Here is a 22893-nt window from a genome sequence, read left to right on the forward strand (position 1 = left end):
ATATATATATATATATATATATATATATATATATATATAAATAATAAGTATATACCCCCCATGCCTCGCATAGTACCTGCAACATAGTAGGTACTTTTATGTTTAATAAGTGAATATGTGAATAAATATCTTTATTGAGTACCTGTTATGTGCTGGTTCCTGCCACTGTGAAGCTTATAAGCTCATTTTTTAATGAATAAATGCAACTTTGGAGGTGATCTTCATGTGCTGGGAGCCCCTTCTCTAACATGAACCTCACGTGTCATATTGTTCCTGTGTTTGCTAACGAGAGAGAGTGGATGACCAGGCAGACAGACAGATTGATTCATTCATTCATTCACTCATTCATTCATTTAAAATGACATTCGTTTTGCTGATATTTGCTGGACTCATACTAATAGCTACCATTTATTGAGCACTTACTGAGTTTGGCTATTATACTAAAAGGTTTATATTTCGAATTATATTTAACTTTTGAAACAACCCCACAAGATATAGGCACAGTTACTATGTCTGCTTTACATGTGAGGCAGTTGAGGATTAGGGATGTTAAGAAATTTGTTCAAATTCACAAAACTTGTATGTGTCAGAGGCAGATTTCAAATTCAGGACTGTCAAAGCCCATAGTCTTTAACTATTCAACTATACTGGAGTGAATTACAGATCAGCTATTTTCTTTTTCTGTTTTATACATGGTATGGTGATAGAAATTTATGTTTTGCGAGTGCTTTAGAATGGCAAAGATTCTCATTGTTCCTGTTTTCTGGCTGAGTCTCCTTTATACGTATTGATTCATACCAATTTAATGTGGGTCACTTTCCCTTAAAAACAACTTAAGTTTATTTTTTTGCACTGTAGTTTCCTTCCATCATTTTAGGATTTTTTTTCTTTTTTTTGGAGGAACTAGGGAGACTCTGGCTCTCCTCACTAAAGCCTACCACACACATCAAGATAATCTTTCATTTGTTATCTGTTTAGATTATGATGATGAATTATTTGGATTATTCCAAAAATTGTGTATTTGCCAGATTTTTTTCCCTGTTTGAAGACTAAGTACCAGTTCAAAGTAGTTTTAACTTAAGTATGATTACAATCTCTTAAGTAGAATGGTATTTGTTTTAGGCTGACTTCTTTGAATGTAATGTATTTCAGTTTTTTATCAAGAAAGAAAGACTTGTAGATTAATTAGGTTTGTTGTCTCCCTTTTCCCTGTACTTTTGAATAAGGCCAATGCTAAGGCAGCCTAGAGACTAAATTATAGCTCATCTCACAGACAGATGCTCTATTCCCTCTAGATCATGTTTGAGATTATTATCAAAGCTTGATGAGTTACTAAATTATATCTTGTAGCTACCCTTTCTTTCTCTGGTCATAAAAAGCTATTTTCACGGTTTTATTTTTTAAAAACCATCTTTCAATTGTAGTGCTTTGTGGGAGAATGTAAAATGTTGCCGTGCCAAAACTTATATGAATCCATTTCAAACTAACTTTTGTGTTTAAAATTTTAAAACTTTGAAAACTAAAAGTTTTACCTGCTCAGTTTTATCAAAGTTACTTACTTTAGGCCATGTTGGTTTATCTAGGCTTGAATTAAAATGTCTACACTTAGTATTGTGTTTCTCTTATCCTTTAGTAAATTCTCTTAAACCTGTGAAGTCCCTTCACCTTGAATGCTCTGGCAGCATTAAACGTGGAGTGATGGGTCTATATCAAATACTTCTAACTTAACAGAAAACTTTAAAGGGGGATTTTCTTCAACAGGGAGTGTACTATTGTGAAGATATCGTACCAGATTCCCCAGGGTGACAATTTTAGACATTGTTAATAAAATCTCAGGTGACTAATTCTGAGTACCTTCAGTAGAGTGGCTCACAGACCAAAGGAGACCTAGAAGTCAGTTTCCTCCCTGAACCGAAGCAATTCCTCCTTCCTTGGCAAGACATTTCTAGGGTCAATTCTGAACATATATGAGATCATACACACATTAACAAGTGTGTTCTTGAATACATGTGTTATATTTCATGAAAATTGTTTTACCTAAAAGAAAACTTGAACTTATTCCCCACCCCCACTCTCTTTTTTCCCCTAGATGTTGTGCTATGGTAGATTGTTTTCTTTAGAAATAGTATAAATTAGAGATTATGTTGATTTTCTTCTAAGTTTCTGAGCCCTCAATAAGTTAGATTTCTGAAGTTATTTTGTAAGACACGGTTGTTTTCTGTTTTGAAATTCCTTGTGTTTGGGGAGTTGCTTCATAGAGCTATGAAAGTACCTATGAAGTAATGAAAGAGAATATAATATTTGGCAAGTTAAGAAAATAAGAATAAAATATTTTTCTAAATCTCTCTTGTGAAATGTTGCAATATCTGTATTCTTCGGCTGTTCCTACATGGGAAACTGAAATATTTTGAAATCATTTATTGAAAAGTGAGAATGAATAATTGAGCTTTGTTTTAAGCATCTTTCCAAAGATGAGAGAGTCTGTCTTATCCTTGCCAGTCCTTACTAATTGCTTCTTTAACAAAGCAGTAAGATGAACATTAAGAACGCTAAAGGGTGCTTTTCTCCCCATAAACATATACATTCATATATTCTTTCCCCCCCCAATTTATTTATTTATTAATATAACAGTGAAGGATTGTCACAAAATACCTGCACTAGTTTCTCAGCTCTTTTCTGGTGGGATTCCCCCCGCCAATTGTTTTCATAGTCGGAGAGGTTGACATCTCCCTCTTAGCCAGAATGGTAAAAGAGAGTTTCATTTGTAGAGTTAGCTGCTACAATTTTCCTTTTCCTTATTTGAGGCATGTGGAGGCAAGCTTTCTGTATTTTCAATGAATATATAGCAAGATAATATCAATTTAATTTACCAAGTAATACTTGCATAATTTCTGAGAGAAGATAAACAGTAGTTTCTTAGAAACTTTCCTGTTTCCATTTCTTTGTGGTAACTTTGAACATATATTAAATTTTATTTAAGGATGAAACACTGAAAGTTTAGCAAACTCATCTTTTTCCAGGTGGAGGAAGGATGTTTGTAACAGAAGGACAAATACCACCTGGGGAGTACAGGATTTTCCAAGGGTCTCCTCTATCAAGCCGGCCTTTATTTAGCCTGCTTGGTACCTACTTCTGTACTAGAGAGCAAGAACAAACAAACAATGATATTCCTAGCTTCTGCCTTCAAGAGTTTAATTTGTGATTGCGAAGTTTAGGGACAAGAAGTAGGAAAACATAAGAAACATGAAAACATGTAGCTGAACTTTCACTTTCAGTAACATGGCAAACTGAATGTTCAGAGAAAACCTTCTTAGCAAGAACATCAGAATGCTGGACATGGTGTTTTAAAAATTTATGTTTAGAGTGTGACTAACCTGTCGGTAAAGTAAGGGAGTTAGTAAGAGTTAATGAGAGAAGGGAGCCAATTTAAAAAATAACCACTTAAAATAACAGAAAATAAGGTACATAGCAATAAATCTAACAAGAGGTGTGAAATACCTTTAAGTAGAAAAGTATAATACTAAGAGTATGTATTCTCAATAAATGGAGAGACCTACCATGTTTCTGATAGGAAAATTCAATGTTATTAGCATGTCACTTCTCAGATTGATTTTGTGTGTTCGATGTGTTTTGAATTCATATCTCAACAGGATTTTTTTCATGGTACTTGATAAGGTGGTCTGTAACTCTCTAGGGAGAGCAAAGGGCAAAGAAGAGTCAAGACACTCCTGAAGAAGCAGAGCCAGCCAAGGGTCAGGGCTTACTTAGTACTTAACAGTGCTCTAGTAAATAAGGTAGGTGGTATTCATGCTGATAGAGACAGTGAGATGAATGAAACACAACAGAGACTTAGAAACAGACTCAAGCATATATGGAAACTCAGTTTATGACATATTATTCAATAAACTGTTTGGGGAAAATTAGTTGTCTGTATGAGAAAAAATGAAAATAGATCTCTTCTACTAAATACAAAATCAATCCCAGATTAAATGTGAAAGGTAAAGCTATTAAACTTTACAAAACATAGAAAAATATTTTTATATCCTTGAGGTAAAGAAGGATTTAACAAGACACACACACACACACACACACACACACACACACACACACACACACACCTCTCTCAAACTGAAGATTGACCCATTCTACCTTGTTGAGGTTAAGAATATCTGTTTATCTAAAGATACCACAAAAATAGTGAAGAAACAAATTGCTATGCATATAACTGACAGTGAATCAATATCTAGGAAAAATAAAATACTCCTATGTATCAACCCAAAAGACCAAAACCCACTAGAAAAATATACAAAAGACATGAATAGCTATTTACAGAAGAGATAACACAAAAGGCCAGTAAATGTGAAAGGATGTTTAACATTAGGAAACGGGCAAAAATGAATTAATACCACAGTGGATTTCCATTTTATACCCACTAGATTTAAAGCCCAACAAGTACAGGTGTCAGTGGGGACGTGAAACAACAGGGACTCTCATTTACTAGTAGTGAATGCATATGTTGGTGATTTTGGAAAACAGTTTGGCATATTACATAGTAAAGTTGAAGATGAGCATACTCCTTAGTGTATCCTAGACCTAGTGAAACTCTCAGAAATGTGTACCAGCAAATTGTCTGTAATAGAAAAAAAAAGAAATGGGGAAAACCCAAATGTCTATCATCAGTGGAATGAATAAATATCATAGTTATATTCATACAGTAGAATACTATGCAACAATGAAATGAATGCTTTAAAGCTACAGGCATCAGTGTGGAAGCATATACAAAACAAATTCAAGTTCATGCAGTATGATGACATTTATGTAAAGTTTAAAAATAAGTAAAATGAATGAATGCATGGGACCTCCCTGGCAGTTAAGTGGTCCCACTGTAGGGGGCACAGGTTCTGGTTGGGGAACTAAGATTCTGCATGCTGCATGGTGTAGCCAAAAAAAAAAAAAAGAGAGAGAGAGAAAGAGAAAGGAAGAAAGGAAAGGAAAGGAAGGGGAGGGGAGGGGAGGGGAGGGAAGGGAAGGGGAGGGAGGAAGAAAGGAAGAAGGAGAAAGAAAAGAAAGAAAGGAAGGAAGAAAGGAAAGAGAGAAAGAGAGAGAGAAAGAGAGAAAGAAGAAAGAAGGAAGGGAGGAAGGGAGGAAGGAAGGAAGGAAGGAAATGAATCAAGAGACTTCCCTAGCAGTCCAGTGGTTAAGACTGCACACTTCCACTGCAGGGAGCATGTGTTCGATCCCTGGTTGGGGAAGTAATATCCTGCAAGCCACGCCATGCAGCCAAAAAAGAGAATCAATGCATTGTGTAGGGATAGGTACATGATAGAACAATAGAAGGAGTGAAATAGAATTTGGGATAATGGTCAACTCTGATTAGAAGGGAGGTGTGTACAATCAAGCATACATGGGAGCCATCAAAGACACTTGAAATGCTCTCTTTCTTAAGTTAATGGTCATTACCTATGTTTTCATTTTTATTAATAATGTTTAAAATGTACACATGTTATATTCATTCTTGTGTATGCATCCTTAGAGTAAATGCATCTCTCTTTTTTTAATGGTATAGTCTGTGGGCTAGTGCTGGTGCATGTGGTTCTTTCCTAGTTCTATAAGTATATGAGAAAAATAAATACACTATTATGATTTTTCACTAAGTGAAATTCCTTCAGTGTAAAGGACCGTCCTTTATTATGAGATTATAGTCTTCCTGCTGTATGATATTTAATATCCCTTTGTGAATTGATGAAGACTGTGAATTACAGGTTTAAAAAAATATTATGTCTTATCAAGATGAGAACCCTGATAGCAGTGCTACCGTTTTGGGGGGAAATTTTACTGGTCCCCAAATTCAAACTCTGTGAACCATAGGTTTATGTCATTTGCCTATGTGAGGAGATTGTGGGTATAGGGTAAAAAGATAAGGAAATCCTTGTATTTTGGATGGAGTAATGGACCATGAAGTTAGTTAGATATGTGGTTACAACTGTGGAATCAAAATAGCTTCTTCAGGACCTCGTTAGGCTCATCATTAGGAAATTTCTGGAGTGTGCCAGCCTATTTAATTTATATCCAACACCATAGCTTGCATAGAGTTGGATTGAGTCTCTGGTGGGTAAGTAAAAAGATATGAGCATTGGCACCAATATTTGAACATCAGCTAAGAGAGGGAATGGAGAGATCAGTATCCATTCCTGCCGTCCTAAAACAAGCAATATTATCTTATAACTTGGTTCCCATGCTTGGAGAGAAGAGCTGGAAGACTAGTTACTTGTGGAACACTAACATATTTAAATGGGTACAGTGGGGAGTGGGATTTTCTTTATCTGTTATGTTTTGAGAACTCAGTTGTATGGAAGGAAAGAGTGTAGTAGCTTTTTTCTAACATGATACTTGCACAGCTTTCTAGTGGAGGAATTTTTGAAACAGGTTTTTTAAAAGTTTTTAATTAAGTCCCTGATTTACAAACCGTCCCTATGTGTGAAAGATGATCTAGTTGAGTGGTCTCTGTCCTATAGGCTCCCCTTTCTTCTTCACTATCATTAAGATTTTTCTCATTTTATCGCTTCCCACTGCAGACCCTATTGTAGCCTGGGATCATGTTTTTTATCCCCCATCTTTGAGTCTCGCCTTACCACAAAATGGTTTGATGCTGGCATCTGTGTTGGCAGGCTTAGGGAAAGCAGAAAGAGGAGACGGGGTGTGGGGTGTGGGGTAAACACTACTCTCACGGCTGGATTCTAATCTTGGCTCTATTGCTTGTTTACTGTGTGACTTTGAGCCTATGTGCCTCAGAGCTTGATTACCTGTAAAACCAGGATACTACTCCTTTTGTATGTCATATTGTTGTTCTTTGAATCTATTGAGAACATATGTGAAAACACTTTTGAAAGCTTATTACTATATAATTATTAGGTAGTAGTATGATGGTTACATTCATAGGTACTCTTAGTACATTTTCAGTTAGATTCTTGTGAACAGTCTTAGAAAGAAACCTAAGCACTTCATTTAACATTTACTTTGTGGAAATAGACTCTCCGAGTTTCAATCAACTTTTAATGAACATGTACTCACATATGTTGAAAGCTCAGTAAGAGCAGAAATTAGGGACTGAACACAAAGTAGGTGCTTATTAAATTTTTATTGAATGAATGAATATCTAATATACAAATATAATTACAAAGAACTTTTCATCCAAAGGAAAGTACTGTCTTACACTTATTGCTGTGAATATGGATATATAGACAAGAATGCTATCCAGTCTAAAATTATACTAAGCCATCCTTTTAATTTTGTATGTGCATTTGCATATGCTGTTAAGTTGAGAACATATTTAATGCTGAGAAGCTACAGTTATTTTCTGAGGTAATGTGGGATAATAAGATTGCTTTGTATAATTTTCAAGCCATATAATCATCAATGAAATTTTACTAATTACAGCTAAGAAATTAATTGTCATATTGGAGGATGGAAATTGAGAACTTTATTGTTGTGTTTTATATTTTAAAAAAAAGGTCATTATCAACCATCTTAATTTATATGTTCTGTGAAGGGTTATTAATAGACTTTTTTGCTAACCCTGTGCTGCTTAAATAATAGTAAATAACTATATTATTTTTTAAATTTCATGCTGTATAAGGAAACTTACTGCTGAATTTGTATAGTACCACCTTCAGATTTTTAGTTCATTTTTTAGGGCATGGTTCTCTTCATGTTTGGACATAATACTTTCTTAAATTCTTATTGGTTGATTTTTTTTTTTTTTTTTTTTTTGTGGTACGCGGGCCTCTCACTATTGTGGCCTCTCCCGTTGCGGAGCACAGGCTCCGGACGCGCAGGCTCAGCGGCCATGGCTCACGGGCACAGCCGCTCCGCGGCATGTGGGATCTTCCCGGACCGGGGCACGAACCCGTGTCCCCTGCATCGGCAGGCGGGCTCTCAACCACTGCGCCACCAGGGAAGCCCTCTATTGGTTGATTTTTGTTTTCAGTATTTTGATCTTTTTCCAACACTTCTTGCTGCTTTAACGATTTTAAAATCTCTTAAAGCCTAAGTTTATTATCTTGGGATTCAAGATAAAGTATATAGCTCTTATAATACTTTCATCATAATTTAAATCAATATATTTTATCATGAGTGTGCATATAGAACTTTATAGAGTTTAGATGGATTTTCCAACTACCAAATTAGATTATTTCAGAATATCAGCTATGTTTGCTTCATCTGTTTTTTAAATAAAGATGGTCTGGAATTTGTCCAGGGAGCTCATTGGAGTTCTGTTATTACAGTGAGATGCCTTCTCCAGTCCTAATCTTTTGGCTCTATAGAAAGAAGTTGAAGCTGGGCATTTTCTTTGGGCATATAGCAGGAACATCTAAAGATCTTCTTATTATGGCCTTTTGTGGTTTTTTCCTCTGCTCAAATGTCTGCCATTTTAATATGGAAAGAGTCCCTAGACCAAAGATAATATATGTAGTTGGTCTCTAGTGGCAAGGAGGTATTAGTTCTTCTTAGTGTTAGGGAATTTCAAAAGGAATAATATCATTTATGTCAGTGTTTTCCTATTTTGACAGTGATCCATGTAAGAAATACATTTTATGTCACTACCCAAAACATAATATGTGTGTGTGTAGTTATATAAAAAGTCTTAAACAAATGATTGATGAAGCAACTCACCTTTTAATATCAGAGTATGATGCACTCTAATATTTCCTATCTTGGCTTATTCTGTTTCATTTTTTTAAATGCTATTTGTGAGTCACTAAATTGATTTTCAACTTACCAATGAGTGGTAACTTGAATTTTGAGAAGCATTTTCAAATTAGGTAAGTTTATCCATAGGTCAAAATCCATTTCTAATATAAGTGTTTCACATGACTTTCAAAACTATTTTGATGATCTTACAACATTCTTTTTTTGTAATTTTTCTTGTTTTCATACATAGATAATGTAGTGTAAAATGAGAGAGATGATAAATTCAAATGTTAACCCAGATATGTTTGAAGAATGTTCAGCTTTGCTATAAGTTTTACAGTAGTTGAATCTAGCCAGCAAGGCACAGTAAATGTGATTATGTTGCAGGTCTTTAAAAATTTTTTTTTTAATTAATTTTTTTTGGGGGGGGAGGGCTGCGTTTTGGTCCTTCGTTGCTGCATGGCTTTCTCTCTAGTTGTGGCGAGCGGGGGCTACTCTTTGCTGCAGTGTGCGGGCTTCTCATTGTGGTGGCTTCTCTTGTTGAGAAGCACGGTCTCTGGGTGCACGGGCTTCAGTAGTTGCAGCATGCAGCCTCAGTTGTTTTGGCGTGTGGGCTTAGAAAGTTGCGGCGCGTGGGCTCAGTAGTTGTGGCTCGCGGGCTTAATTGCTCTGCGGCATGTGGGATCTTCCCAGACTAGGGATCAAACCCATGTCCCCTGCATTGGCAGGCGGATTCTTAACCACTGTGCCACCAGGGAAGTCCTAAAGATTTTTTATTGAAGTATAGTTGATTTGCAATGCTGTGTTAGTTTTGGTATAGTGCAGCAAAGTGATTCAGCTATATATATATATATATAATGTTTGTATCTACTAATCCCAAACTCCTAATTTATCCCCTCCCCCCTTTCCCGTTTGGTAAACATAAGTTTGTTTTCTATGTCTGTGAGTCTATTTCTGTTTTTGTAAATAAGTTCATTTGTGTCATATTTTTATAAGTGATATCATATGATTTTTGTCTTTCTTTGTCTGACTTACTTAGTATGATAATCTCTAGGTCCATCCATGTTGCTGCACATGGCGTTATTTCATTCTTTTTTATGGCTAAGTAGTGTTCCATTGTGTATATATACCACATCTTCTTTGTCCAATCATCTGTCAATGGACATTTAGCTTGCTTCCATGTCTTGGCTATTGTAAATAGTGCTGCTATGAACATAGGGGTGTGTGTATCTTTTCAAATTAGCGTTTTCTCTGGATATATGCCTACAAGTGGGATTGCTGAATCATATGGCAACTCTCTTTTTAGTTTTTTAAGGAACCTCCATACTGTTTTCCATAGTGGCTGCACCAATTTACATTCTCAGGAACAGTGTAGGAGGGTTCCCTTTTCTCCACACCCTCTCCAGCATTTGTTATTTGTAGACTTTTTAATGATGGCCATTCTGGCCAGTGTGAGGTAATACCTCATTGTAGTTTTGATATGCATTTCTTTAGTAAATAGCAATGTTGAGCATCTTTTCATGTGCCTATTGGCCATTTGTATGTCTTCTTTGCTCTTCTACCTGTTTTATTTATTGGGTTCTTGTTGTTGTTGTTGTTGTTATTGAGTTGTATGAGCTGTTTGTATGTTTTGGAAATTAGGCCCTTGTCAGTCATAACGATTCCCAGGAAAAGATAAGCTGAACAGAGTCTCTGGGTTGTAGTTTGGCTTTGATTTCTTTGAGAGTTTAACAGGAATCTCTTCTTTGGAAAGCACTGGGCAAGTGAGCCCTGGGATACATAGGGTTCATCATAGCTTGCAGTTTAGGTACTAGATACCTGACAGTAATATGGTCATGAAAGGTATTTTCTGCCTTTTAGTTCACCATGTCCTACCAAAAATAGGTAGAAAATAGAACATTTAAATTTTAAACTTTTGCTTTGTGAAAGAAAGTGACAAGAGAATGAGCTCACAAGCCAAAGACTGGGAGAAAATATTTGCAAAAGGCACACCCAGAAAGGACTTATCCAATGATATACAAAGAGTTCTTAAAACTCAACAATAAGAAAACAAACAACTCGATTAAAAAATGGGCCAAAGACCTTAACAGACACCTCACCAAAGAAGATATACAGATAGCAAGTAAGCATATGAAAAGATGTTCCATGTCATATGTCATCAGGGAAGTGCAAATTAAAACAACAAGATATAACCACTGCACACCTATTAGGATGGCCAAAATGTGGAACACTGACATCATGAAATGCTGGCAAGGATGTGGAACAGCAGGAACTCTCGTTCATTGTTGGTGGGACTGCACAACGGTGCAATCATTTCAGAGGATAGTTTGGAGGTTTCTTACAAAACTAAATCATATTCTTACCATATGGTCAAGCAGTCACACTGCTTGATATTTATCCAAAGGGGTTGAGAACTTATATCCTCACAAAACCTACACAAAGATGTTTATAACAACTTTATTTTATAATTGCCAAAACTTGGAAGCAACCAAGTTTTGTCCTTCTGTGGGTGAAAGGATAAATAAACTGTGATACATCCAGACAATGGAATATTGTTTAGAGCTAAAAAGAAATGAGATATCAGGACTTCCCTGGTGGTCCAGTGGTTAAGAATCCACCTTCCAATGCAGGGGACGTGGGTTTGATCCCTGGTGGGGGTACTAAGATCCCACATGCTGCAGGGCAACTGGGCTCTCACGATGCAACTACTGAGCCTGTGCGCCACAACTGGAGAGCCCATGTGCCACAACTGCTGAGCCCGCACACTCTGGAGCCCACGTGCCACAACTAGAGAGAAGCCTGCACGCACCACAAAGAGCCTGCATGCAACAACAAAAGATCCTGCATGCGCAACTAAGACCTGACACAGCCAAAAAATAATAAATAAATTAACAAAAAAAAATAAAGAAATGAGATATCAAGCCATAGAGGAACCTAAAATGCATATTGCTAAGTGAAGGAAGCCGACCTGAAAAGGCTTCAGACTGTGTGATACCAGTTACCTGACATTATGGTAGAGGCAGAATTATGGACACAGTAAAGATTAGTGGTTTCCAGGAGTTAGAGAGGAGGGAGGAATGAATAGTTGAAGCACAGATTTTTAGGGCAGTGAAAATACTCCATTTTCACTGTTAGGAACCTGTTAGGAACTGGGCTGCAGAGCAGGAGGTGAGCGGTGGGTGAGCGAGCGAAGCCGCATCTGCCGCTCCCCCTTGCTCACGTTACCCCCGGAACCATCCCCCCGCCCCCCGCCCTGGTCTGTGGAAAAATTGTCTTCCGCAAAACCGGTCCCTGGTGCCAGAAAGGTTGGGTACTGCTGCCCTAAAGTATGCTGTGGACTTTGGGTGATGATGATGTGTTAATACAGATTCATCAGTTGTAACAAATGTTCTACTCAGGTGTGGGAAATTGATAATGGCAGAGGCTGTGCATGTGTGGAGGCAGGGGGTATATGGGAAATATCTGTACCTTCCTCTTAATGTTGCTGTGAATCTAAAACTGCTCTAAAATTAAAGTCTTTAAGAAAAAACAGTTCAACATATTTGAAGTATCCTCAGTTTATCCAGACATCAGGGACTGAGGGAAAGAGAAAAAGCTTCATCAGCATACTGTCAAGACAAGCCAAGGTCAGAAAAGAATTTGGGCAAAGCTCACCTACAGAATTTGTCTTTTGGGTCAAAAAGAGATAGTAGGAGACGTTTGGTGATGACAGTTTTTTACGTTCAGTTTCCTGTTTCCTGTATTCCATGCATTCTTAATTTGCCATCACTTTTTGGTAGAGCATATATATATATATTTTTTAATTTATTTTATTTTTGTCTGCGTTAGGTCTTTATTGCTGTGCGGGCTTTCTCTAGTTGCGGCGAGCGGGGGCTACTCTTCATTGCAGTGCATGGGCTTCTCATTGCGGTGGCTTCTCTTGTTGCGGAGCACGGGCTTCAGCAGTTGTGGCTCTCGGGCCCTAGAGCGCAGGCTCAGTAGTTGTGGTGCACAGGCTTAGCTGCTCCGCGGCGTGTGGGATCTTCCTGGACCAGGGCTCGAACCCATGTCTCCTGCATTGGCAGGCGGATTGTTAACCACTGCGCCACCAGGGAAGCCCTAGAGCATATATTTTTGTATAGCCTTTCTCAAGGAAGTTCCTTAGAGGGAAGTAAGGAAGGCCTGTGGAAAATAATATAGGTGAATATTTCTCAGTTCTCCCAAGTATATGGTACATGATTAGAGCCATTATAGATGCATGGGAGAAAAAAGTTAATTCATTCTGAAGAGTGGATGTTTTAGTGCATTAGGCCTAATTCTATTGTAGAACCCCAGGTGAGAATGGCTACTCTAGTAAATTCTTTAAAAACATTCATGGAAAGTAAATTTTTAAGACCTTGCATATCTAAAAATATCTTTTTTTTACCCTATTATGTAATTGATAATCTGACTGGGTATGGAATTCTAAATTGGAAGTCATTTCCTTCTTATTTTGAAGGCCTTGCCTGTATTTTTGTCTTGATTTCAGTACTGTTGATGTCAGTAACTTGTCTGATTCCTTATCTTGGTGCTGTAAATTATATGCATGAGGATTCTTCGCCATGAATAGGATTAGTTCTCAGTTTTTACCACTGCTGGTTTGTGGTTAAGCTTTCCTGAATCTGCAGGACCGTGACTACAAGTTCCTTTCATGCTCTCCAGTGTCAAACTTATGTTGTTGATGTATCTTCTCCTGGATACATGCTTGTGGAATACATACCCATACCTGCTTATATTTTTTTAAAAATACTCATTTCCTGTCATTTTTGTCAAGTTTTAGGAGGGAATACATTAAGTCAGTATCTTTTTTAACCTGGAACCTTTCTTGATTTTACATATATATTATCCAATTTGATCTTTATAACAATCCTGTAATATAGGGAATATTATTAGCATTTTATAGATGAGGAAGCAGAGACCCAGAGAAATTAAATCAATTGCTCAAATGCATCCAGCTAGGATAGAGCTAGGATTTGAACCCAGGCAGTTTTAATTTCAAATCCTGTTTAACCGTTATACTATAAATGCCTTTTTTGATGTTATATTCTTCATGTCTTGAGAGCCAGGTACCATTGCATGAATTAATTATAATTATTTCTCTTTTGCCTGTATTAAATGGTAATCTATGTTTCATGGCATGGAGAAAAGAGAAAAAAAACAACCCCAAAACAAACACACAAAACCTGTTATAGTTGTAGGTTATCAACCATAAACTGTTTTTACTACTAATTGATTTTGAAATACCTTTGTCAAAGAAATAATATGTATATATTGAGTTTGTTTATTTTTAAGTGTCCTTTCTTATGAAGAGAAACAGTCTGAGATTATATGGGATGCTGTTGCATATGAGTGGAGAGCCAGCCTTGAAGTGTATGCATAGTAAGGAAGGAAACAGATCTTATACTAAGGTCTATAAAATGAACCACTAAATCAGTTGTAATTGAATTGTTGTTGTCTAGCTAAGGAGGTGTATCTCCAGGTTGAAAGAACTGTGATCAGAAAAAGCAGTCTAGAGTATATAGAGAAAGTAATTGACTTAGAGTTTTTAATTTTAGTTAAGGTGTAGAGTGAGGCAAATGGATTTTAATATAAGTAGGAAAGAATTCTCTGGAGTTTTAAAGATTAGGAATAAAGAGACGACATAGTGTATCATTTTGGCTATGGGTCTTTCCTGTTAGATTTAGTGATGTGGAATCATACCAGTCACTTAGTTTTAACCTAGAAAAGAAAGATATTTCCGTTTGTTACTGTGATAATAAAGTTACATTTTTTTAATAAGAGAGTTTTCAGTGGAAAATACTTGTTGGTAGATTATATATTTTGAAAAGTTTAAATGTTATGAAGAGGAACTACAGCAGCTGTTTCAAAGAAACATATTGGGGCATGCAGCATTATTAATGGTGTCCTTTTAATCTTTCTGTTGATTGGTTTGCATTAACACTGTCTTAATGATGCATATATCCCTACTAGGGGTAAAACTTAAATGTTTGTTCTCTGCTTTAGCCGCTGGAATCCATCAGAACTGAACGTGAAAGAATATCTTTCCTTATGAATTCTTAATCATGGCTGAAGCAAGCAGTAGATTAGATATAAATCTAGAAGCTTCAGGAAAGATAAACAGTGTTATGTGTATATCCATTTTTAAAGTAAGCAAAAACTGGAAAGGAAAGAATTGAAAGAGGTGGGAAGTGTGGCGGATACTATAAAAACGTAAAGGATATGAGAAGAGGATTGCGTTTTTTGGGAAAAGAGAAACTGATCTTAGTACTTCAGCCTGAATCTCTAAGTATTGATCTTGCTTTGTTTTCCTAAAGCAGCAACTCAACCCAGGGCATTACTGGTTTGATAAAAAGGTGAAACGGTGGAATAGCCTTTCTTGTTTATCAGTTCATTTTTTTAAAAAAAACCCCAGGAGCATGACTTAGTGCCTTTTCTGTCAGTCTCTGTCTCTATCTGTTTATTGCTGATTTAACAGTCTCTGGTCCTTCTCCTTTGCTGTTAAATGTGTGTGTCCTTTGTTTGTGCTGGTGGGTTTTGCTATATTTGGATGTGAGAGAAAAGCCTGTCATTGCCATACTCGTCTAATTAGGCTTCTGGGTGAGCATATACATTAAATAGACTTTCTAAGCCATGAAGGAAGAGAGCTCACAACAACGTAGATTTTCTTCCTGTACTGTGGTTTCGCCTGTTTTATTTCCTCCACGAATTGATGGCCGAAAGCTGGTCCGGAATGCTTCATTTGGAGGATACAATGAACTTTCTCCTTCGTTGCCAGGTTTGTTTGTTTAATCTTGCATTCTTTTCTTAATTTCTTATAGATTTTTTATTAAAATAAACTAGATGTTTTAACATCTTAAAACTGCTTTTGTTTAAACAAAACAATTCTATAGTGAAAGGTTAGATTTTAGTAACTGCTGCTATATGGCTTGGCTTTTCCATATTTTCTTTTACAGTCTCTTTAAGCTTGAACTTGAAAACTAATGATTCAGTGAAGTATGAATCTTGAGTGCTGATAGCATAAATTTTTGCTTTAATTATTGAAATAAATATTATAACTCTTTGATAAAAATAAAGCGCTTTCTAGACTTCAGATACAATTCTATAGATAAACCAATTGCAAATGAAACCCACATATTTAATATTGACACTTGTTAGACTATTTCAAGCAAAATAGTAACTATGTGAAAATTGATGTTTAGTTTAAACTTTAATAGCTTAATTCCTGACTAACGTGAAGTTTTCTACCTAAATATAATTTTTGAAATACCTTACTTTGTGTTGCTAGATGTGTTTGGGTATGATAAGTTTTTGCTTAAAAAATGTTATTTTTATGGTAGTATTTATTAAATGAAATTAGGCATTGACAGCTATGATTCAGACATTAAACAACTGGTCGATGAGATGTAGATGTAAGCTGATCTTTTATTGCTTGAAAAAGATTTATTGTAGCAAATATTTGGTTATAGATTTTAAAATATAAATAACCTGTTTTGTTTTCAAAATATTAAGCTGCTACATAATCATATCTACTCTTTTAAGGTTGTATTTTTCTTTTAAAATAAAAATATTCTTTTAATGCTCATGGTAAAGAAGTATTGACAAACTGATGCTTGTTTTAATTGTTGATATATTTTTCTGACACACATTTTGTGAAATTCAAATTATATTTCATTTTTCATACTAACCTTTATTCTTAGCTTTTTGTGAATATTCATGCCGCTAGGCAGTATATGCATTCTTTTGAGATAGTGAAACAACTTGTAGAAAGTGTTACTTGGGCAATTAAGTAAATTATTGTAAATTCACTGATTTCATTTTCTTTTCTAACAGGGTTTCCGAAAAGAATTGGAAACCATAGTCCTTAACTGTTGCCTAAGTAGCATAAGCTTTAAACAACATTCATAGTCTGTATTTAGTCTTCTTAGTGTAGCATGATTACTATCATGCTTCTTTCTTAATGTTCTCAAAATGGTGTAAATTTTACTATTTGTCTATGTTCAGAAGTGGCTCTGAAAATACAACACACAGAAAATTTTTTAATTTTGTTAAATACTGTACTTATTTGCTTTTACAATGTGACTTAGTTCCATTTCTGTATTTGTCTTTGTCTTCTTCTTTTTTTTTTTTTTTTTTTGTAGTACGCGGGCCTCTCACTGTTGTGGCCTCTCCCGTTGCTCCGTATGCGCAGGCTCAGCGGCCATGGCTCACGGTCCCAGCCGCTCTGTGGCATGTGGGATCTTCCTGGACCGGGGCACGAACCCGTGTCCCCTGCATCGGCAGGCAGACTCTCAACCACTGTGCCACCAGGGAAGCCCTTGTCTTTGTCTTCTTGATTTTCTTTTTTTAAGCCAGCCAGCTTGCTAGCAATTGTTTGTTGACCTTCATGCCATGAGTCTACTTAATGTAAAGAATAATCAGGTTACCTTACTAAACAATAGAAAACTTCACTGTTTAGAAATTTGGTTTTTACTTCATTAGGTATTTGAAGACAGAATTGTCAGTTTCTCTTCTCAAAGAAAATATTGAAGGTCATTCTAGATAGATTTGTTTGAATGGAAAAGTAAATGGTTGGTTTTGTATTCTAATTCTTGAAATAGAGAAAATCATATTCATAGGGATGCTTCCATATTCCTCTTAATACAACCAACAGTTTTATTACAAACAGCCATGATTAAAAGCTTTTTAAAATATGTTTCATTTTATCAGCTAAGAAGTAGAATTAGGTACTTCAAAGAAGTGGCTTTTTATGTATTTCTTTTAAGTTAAAAGTAAAAAATATAATTTTTTCTGGGACATTTTATTGATTTATCTGACATCATTAGAGAAAGAGAGGTTCTGCATTAGTGATATTTAAAGATAACTTTGTTTTACCACTTTGACCACAACCCTTTTATCATTTTAGTTTTCCTTAGGAAAAGTTACCCCCCCCTTTTTTTTGTTACTTCTACCTTAAGGAATATATTGGTATGGCCTTTTTCTTTATGATAGAGTTATAAAATAGGAATGGTACCCTTTGTCCATGTACCTAGAAATTGGAATAAATAGACTTTGAAGAAAGATGTTTAGAGACACTCTGTGTAAGCTTTAGTACATAGATAGATCTGTTTAGTATGTTTTGACTTCTTGGAGATTTTTTTCTTATACAATTTCTTGATTCTTGGCTGTATTCAGTATAATTTATGTAGCAATTCTATATTTTGTAAATACTTATTCAATCTGCATTTGTAGATATGTGTATATAATCTCATTTTAACAAGATTAAAGCAGCATAAAACCTGTTGTATTATATCTAGACATTAATGAACCAAATTTTACTGAAGTATATAAAAAGGTTATACCTTATCAATGCTGATAACACTTGTATTCTGTTAACAAATTAGAATTAGGGGCAGAGTGCTAATTTATTCAAGAATCATAGTCCATTCAATAAGTAAGAGAAAGTAAACTCTGTTTACTACTACATTATTGGAAAATATCTTCATGACCACAGATTTAGGGGAGACTTTCTTAAGACCAAAAAGCACTAACTGTTAAAAGAATGAAATTGCTAAATTTGACATTAAAACCAAGAGCTATTCATCAAAGAGACCGTGCATAGAATTAAAAGACAAGATGTAGAATGGGGAGATATTTGTAATAAATATAACTGGCAAAGAACCAATAATTGGAAAACATTAAGAATTCCTATATAAATTAAGAAAAAGATAGACAATGAGGTTTTTTAAAATGTAGATAATGAGTTTTTTTTTTTAATGTGCAAAAGATGTGGGCTCTTCACAAAGAGAAAGTTAAAATGGTAATTAACATGAGATAGTGCTCAATATCATTAGTAATCAGGGGCACACAAACTAAAATCTCATTGATTTACCATTGATACACACACCCAACAAATTGGCAAAGATATTAAAAATCTGTCAGTATTGACGTGTTACCATGGATATGGAGAAAGGAGAACTCACACACAGTGCTAGTGGAAAAATAAGCAAATTGGTAAACAATATGGTATTCTTAAAGTTGAAGACCCACATATACTCTGACCTAGGAGTTCTGCTTCTAGGTTTAAACCCTAGAGATATTCATGGATATATATGTCTACTAGGATACATTTCCGAGAATATTCGTATCACCAGTGTTTGTAAGAGGCACAAACTAGAAACAGCCCAAACAATGGATGGTAGTGATATAGTCATGCAGTAGGATTCTAATCAGCAATGACAATGAATGAAATACCGGCTGTGACATGCTGGTAAATCATAATTGCAAAAGTCAAGGTAGTTACCTTTGAGGGAAAGAAGAATAGATAGATTGTGATCAAGAATGGCATGGGACAGGTGGGGAGTAGTTCTTATGGAATGTTGACAATTCTGTATTTCTTGATTTGGGTGGCGGTTATGCAGATAGTCACTGTATACATTAAATTATGCCTTTACATTTTATGCATTTTTCTGAAGGTGTGCTATATTTCACCTATTTTTAAAAGCCACTACAAGTAAAAGTAGAGTCCATTTTTATTAATTTTTGGATCAGTTTATCAAACTTTGTATTTGAAAGGATGAATAAGAATTAAACCCTTCTTTTAAGGAACTCACAGTCAAGTATGTGACATGAACATGAAAACAAATAATTGAAGTACATTGTGATAAATATGGTAGTACAAATGTACCAAGTGCTGTGTCTCAGAGGAGACAGCTAACTCTATGCCTACACAATCTAAGCAAGGCTCCCAGAAGACGTTGGCCTTGGATCTTGAGACACACCCTGGCATTCTAGAAACAGCATGAATTTTAAAGTTAGACCTAAGTTTGAATTAGCTCTGATACTTTCACTTATTGACATTTGTCAAGTTACTTAATTCCTGTGAGCCTCAATTTTTTCAGTTATATAGAATATTCCTAATATTTAGCGGGGGGGGGGGCATTGTTTTAAAGATTAGAAGTAGTAAACCATCTAACATAGTGTCTTAAAATCACAAGTGCTGGGCTTCCCTGGTGGCACAGTGGTTGAGAGTCCGCCTGCCGATGCAGGGGACACGGGTTCGGCCCCGGTCCGGGAGGATCCCACATGCCGCGGAGCGGCTGGGCCCGTGAGCCATGGCCGCTGAGCCTGCGCGTCTGGATCCGGTGCTCCACAACGGGAGAGACCACAACAGTGAGAGGCCCGTGTACCACAAAAACAAAAACAACAACAACAACAAATCACAAGTGTTCCTACAAGTGGATATTGGTTGCTTTATTGTTGTTTTCATAAATATTATTATGTTAATTATCCCCATAATTATCATCATTGTTGATGAATGAATCAGAATTAGCCCAGAGCAGGATATGTTAAAGGGATATAGACTAAGTAAGAAAGGATGTTATAGCAGGAGAGGTCTAATAAACTAGAATAGGGAAGGATATCTGAATTAAAAAAATTTTTTTATTGAGGCATAACTTACACATAGTTAAGTGCACAGCTTTTTGAATTTTTAGTTATGTATCGATATGTGTAACCATTTCCCAGTTCCCCAGAAGACCCTTTCATGCCCACCCCAGTCAGTTCCTCCTACAACAAAGATAAAGCACTGTTCCAACCTCTAGCACCATAGATTAGGTTTGCTAGTTCCTGATCTTTATATAAATGGAATCATATGGTATATGATATGTGCTTTTTTTCTTGATGGGGAGAGGTGGCTTTTTCTACTTATTATTCTGTTTGTTGTTTTGTGTGTTGGTAATTGGTTCTTTTTCATTGCTGTGTATCATTCCATTGTGTGAATATAATGTATTCATTTATTCTACTATTAATAGTCATTTGAGTTGGCTCCAGATTTTGCTATTACGAATAAAACTGCTGTGAACATTTTTGTACCTGTCTTTTAACGAACATGAACACACTCATCTCTGTTGGGTATAACTAGGATCAGAAGTGCTCTTAGAATATGAGTACTTTCAGCTTTAGGAGATACTGTCAAATAGTTTTCCAAAGTGACTATGCTATTTGTAGTCCCACCAGCAGTGAATAGAGTTCTGGTTGCTGTATATTCTAACCTAACCTGGATTTGGATGGTCTTAGTCCTTTTGATCTTAGCCATTTGGGTGGGGATGTAGGTTTCTATCTCATGGTAGCAGTGAGGAGGATAGTAGGAAGAGAATTTACTACCTAATATCGCTAATAAGCAAACTTGGTAAAAAGTCATGATCTGAAACTGTTCTGCATTATTGACAATGGTCAATAATGTATTGTAGGCTTCAGGATTTTATCTATAATATCACATTTTTAAGAAATAAAAGAGTAATTTTTAAGTAATTTTAAATCCCTATACATGGAAAACAAATAAAAGTCTAAGAAGTATTTTGGTTGAGCCCTTTTTGGCTTCTAACAAATATAATACTTTCGCTGACATTTTAAGATGATTATTTTTCATGTTTTTAGGAAGCCACCTTTATCCGGTCTAAAGAAAGAGTCCTTCTTGTGTTGCTTTTCACTTTGCCTACCTTGGAATTACCCTTGAAAACTTAGTGTACAGTATGGCAATATTTTCTGTTTAAGGCTTTTGAACACTTCTATGTGGTCATTGCACTTTAAGCTACTCATCTGCTTATTTGCACTTAGCTGAAGCTCAAAGTATTGGACCAGACTTAGCCTTTTGCTTTATCCGCTATAATTTTAAATAACTTGGAAGTCATCAGGGCCAGCTTTTAAAATAATGATTTGATTTGCTAGTTTGAGGTATAGAAAGTCTTTTAAAATGGGATTCATTTATTGGTCTGACATAATATGCAACCTATGTTTATGAGTGCCCTTTCTTTTGTTTTTCTTGTTTAGTTTCATCTTGCTTTTGTATGTGTCCTTTTCCAACATTTGAAACTTTCTGCAAGACATATTTGCATGTTCAAAAAAAGTCTATTCAGATTTGTAACTTCCACTTTGTTTTAATTTACTGTTCTGTTTTTAAAATAATATGTGAATGTAGACACAGTGAAGTGGGTGTTTTTCTTAGTCTAATAAATGGATTGACCTAGATTGAGCTGAAACCAAAACCAAACTAGAGAAATTAAAGTAAAATTCAGTTCTTATGAGAATAAAGAAAAACATCATCTTTTTTCCATTCATAATATATACTTTTAGAAAATCTTTGTTCTCTTGTACATGTATTTACAAGATCTTTGAAATAATTTGTGTTAATGCATTAGAATTAAGAATTACTTATTACAAAATGTTTATTACTCTGGATAAATATTTTAGAATTTTTAAACTGAATTATGTAACTTTGGTTTGCTTTACACTAAAGTTTCAAATCCTGGTAAGTTTTCCTTTAAAATTCCATGTTAGATTTATGAAACAGGTTTCTTTTTTTCCCTCGTTGGTTTTAGGATTGCCTGATCTTTCTGCTTACCAGAGATGGAAAAGAAAATAAAAAGATTCCTTCTTCATGTTACAAAAAAAAAATCAGCAAAATCTCTGAATTAAGAAAATGGAATGGATTTGTTTTAGCTAATATAAATCAAATACAGAATAAATGGTCTCATTGATATGCTAGAAATGATTTTTAAATGCTTCAGGCACTGATACTGATAACTTTTTAAATGCTGCTTTATGAATCATTATATTTTTATATAGGCTTTTATTGGACTCAGAACAAATAGTTGTAGGGAAGAGTTAATATTACTTGTCCTCAAAAGTAGAAAGAACTTCATTAAAATGAGTACTGCCCCTCTTATGCCTGCCACACAAATCTCAGCATTAACATTTCTCTAATTGTACCCTTACAACATTAACTTGTTAATTGCTTTTGATAGTGCTATATTAATGTGTTACATGATAGAAACGATGTGTACATATATCCCAGTGCACTCATGTTTTAGATTTATCCTTTTAGAATTTATATAACAATAGTCAGTGACAATGATAATATTAAGGGTCAGTGTTAATTGACTACATACTGTCTGCAAATACTATGCTAATTACTTTCTATGCATGCTCATTTAATTCTCACAATAAACACATTATTAGATTTTTTAAAAAAGTCTGTCCCTCAATTCAGATTTATTTCCCTAGTATTCTTTTATCACCCATTCTGGAGTTGTTTTCCAGTTTGGCAAGAGGTGTGAAAAGTATGCTGGGTTGGTTCTTTGTTAGAAAACAGCTAACTGAAATAAAAGTTCCATGAGTCCTGAATTCATGCCAAGAGAATGAGCAGAG

At 35.4% G+C, this 22893-nt stretch overlaps 1 protein-coding gene across 1 annotated transcript in view; it reads left to right on the forward strand.

Moving 5' to 3' along the window:
- OSBPL8 (oxysterol binding protein like 8) overlaps positions 1-22893 on the forward strand; it is a 128294-nt gene that overhangs the window by 46002 nt on the left and 59399 nt on the right. The window lies entirely within an intron of this gene.

This window comes from Lipotes vexillifer, unplaced genomic scaffold, assembly GCF_000442215.2.
Source record: "Lipotes vexillifer unplaced genomic scaffold, Lipotes_vexillifer_v1.1 scaffold329, whole genome shotgun sequence".
Lineage (NCBI taxonomy): Eukaryota > Metazoa > Chordata > Mammalia > Artiodactyla > Lipotidae > Lipotes > Lipotes vexillifer.